A 3,137-nucleotide genomic window follows, 5' to 3' on the forward strand; every position below is an offset into this window, starting at 1 on the left:
GAGCTCATTTCCCTGCAGAGACGAACCTGCTAATTACTGAAGGAGACCTGATGGTTTGGAAGGAAAAAAAAAACTGGATCACTGGAAACAAACAAGAAGGGGCAGGACTGGGATAATGGACACAGTGAATATGACAAAAAGACAGAAGTCTTGTTGTCATTATCAGAGGTCGAAATGGGAATCAGAGTGGTTTCACAGCAGGGTCAAGCACGTAGGATGTATTATAAATTACGTGTTGAATGTTGATATTTTCAGTATCATGTCATCAGTTGCTTTTAAGAACCCCTAAATGAAATGTTTGTCTCACAGTCACTTGTGACACTTCAGGAAGTTATGTATGAAAGCAAAGGCAGACATACAAGTAATGTTTGGAAGAAAGTAGAGAAAGAAAACTAAAGACTTTTAATAATTCTGTATATTTAAGTCACACGCTCCTTATAAACACACCAGGTCTCACACTTTGAGATACCACAATGCATTGAAGGGGATTCGGTTGCATCTGTATCTGTTGTGATGAGATCTGTGATCACAAACCACACCTTTAATCGTAATGTGTCTACGATGGTCATTGTAAAATAGATAGGGCCCATTTAGCGGAATAGTTTGAAACATTTTCTCTATTAACAAGAGATGGAGGAGAAGTTCAATATAACTTCTGACTGTGTTCTACATATGAAGCGACCTATACCAAGAGAGGAAAATAGCCAGACAAGCTGTTCCATCTCCCCTGTAGCTGTGTTCATGATAATCTAATAAAAGCTTATTCATGAGTGTACATCGCAGGAGCAACATGACTGCAGTTTGACGTCAGTCCTCACAAAGTTAGGAGGGTTGTAGCTACAGGAAACACATCATGTACCAATTTTATGTGAAGTGGAATGACCAATGCATAGCTGTGTGTAAACGGGAGCATTAGTTGAATAAACGTTTTCATTAAACAGCTCAGAAGGAAGAAAAGACTTTTCTGAATCCAGCTTCTTCTCACTTTCACCTGCCTGAACTGACTGCTTCACATTCACATGTTATGATATTTAGCTGAATCTATTCTTTCATCGGTACAGTGTTTCCTCTGCCACTTCCTGCCACACAGAGCATTTCCAGCCACATGTTTAACATGGTGTTCTTTGTGTCAAATACATCTAATTTCTTCTCTAAACACACTTTTGATCAATAACTTCATGCGCTGGCTAAACTTCCCTGCAGTTTTCTCATGTGAGGGTTTTGCTTTGCCTTTCCCCTGCCTGCCCGGCAGATGTGTCGTTCTATCTGAGTGTTTTTTTCCTCTTGGTTTCTCAGATCTCGTCTTGACTTCCACAATTCCCCTTTACTATTTCTTAATCATGTTTCAGACAGTGGAAACTACATCTGGAAGCACTTTCATATCTTTATATAGCTCTCCCTGTTTTTAAGGCATCAGTATCATCAGCTTCGTTTCAGATCCTCCGTCAGCTGCTCAGAGGAGCCTGTGGTTCAAGTGGTTTACAGAGGGAGAGACTCTATCATCAGGTGACAAATCCTAATGATATTTCTTGACCTCCTTGATGAGTCCTAACATCAGATAAGGTCTAATTAGTTAATACAGAGTGTATTACAAGGAGAAGGATGAACAAACATCTGCACATGCCACAATTACAGTTTTTAATTTGGCTTTAGTCAAGCTTTAGTTGTCCTTATGCCTCAGGGGTTGTATTGATTTATTTTTACTTCAAAGATGAACTAAATATGTAATTTGCCCAGGGGTGCAGCGACCTGTGGGACTTAGGAACTCCAGCAGAGATATGATCTCATAAGAGGATGGCTTTGGTGATAGATTAGTTTTACATTAAAAATGTCCTTACTACTACAATCATGGTACTAACACATATTGGCCTAACTTGGGTCCAGCTTCACTCATGAAATGCTTTGTAACTGTAAACGACCAGATACTTTTAAGAAACTGTGAACAACGGTATACAATAATGTAATAAAATAGATTCAGAAGACTATTTTATCTTGACTCTGCTCAGAAACTCAGAAAAAAGATATATGGAACTAATCTGCAGGTAAAAAGAACATTAAAAGTACAGTCGAATACTTTTTCAATGCAGTATTTAATTGATGTTAGGACATTGTTTACTTTTAAAGTGAGATAAAAATCAATGCTTGATACAAATCAAATTTCGTATGTTGTGAGGAAAGAAAAAGCCTTTATTGAATTTCATTGGAGCTCATTGACAATTGTGTTTCGGTGGGTAACACTGAATGGAAACATAACTTTAGCCTCACTCCACAGGACACCTTTAAAAAGCCGATGTTTAGCAGCTAACGTGTTAGCTTATTGACGTTTGCTAATACAGTTGTTTGGGGGTAAACGAAAAAAGTTGAGAAAAGTTGAGTGATCATTGAAGTTTTTTTACGATTCATCCTGTCGGGAACATGACTGATCGTAGTAAAATACATAACAATCATCATGTGATAAATGACTTCACTGCAAAACCACAAATGTCAAGGTCATGGTGGCGCTAGAGCAAAAACTGGGAGATTATACAACAAGAATCTGCAGGATTCATCATCTGGGAACCATGAATGTCTCTCAAATCTGGACAGTCCAAAAAAAACAAAAAAACATGCAGCCAAGGCAATAAAGCAACACTGCAGTGAAACCGTGTTTGTTGAATCCAGCTGACCTGCAGAATACAAAGCAACGTACATACGGATCGAGGAGGGGGTGAGCAGAGTGACACTACAGACCATTCTTCACTATAATCAAGCAAATGAGAGCAGGGGCCACCTCCTGGAGGCCGCCCACCCTCTGTGTCAGCAGCAGCAGTGCGAGTGGAGCAGCAGGGTGTCGTGGCTGGGTGTGGGTGGGTAATGGCTGATATTCTTCATATTTATCCAGCGTATCTGCAGTGTTACATCAAGCTGCTGCTGTGAGCACGCTCGCACACAGTGAGCGTGATGGGAGCTGACCCTGTTTGACTGCCACAGCTGGTGTATCTCTGATGATAATAGAGAGCCATCACCCTCACAAAGCACCTCCCTGCATCCCATCATCCCGAGGAATTATAAATACTAACGAGAAAAGCGTTTGGAAAAGGTCAGGCCAGAAAGCGGCGCTGCTTCTCATGGAGTTTGAGACAAATTTCGGTTTTAGT

Source organism: Hippoglossus hippoglossus, chromosome 17, assembly GCF_009819705.1.
Source record: "Hippoglossus hippoglossus isolate fHipHip1 chromosome 17, fHipHip1.pri, whole genome shotgun sequence".
Taxonomy (NCBI): domain Eukaryota; kingdom Metazoa; phylum Chordata; class Actinopteri; order Pleuronectiformes; family Pleuronectidae; genus Hippoglossus; species Hippoglossus hippoglossus.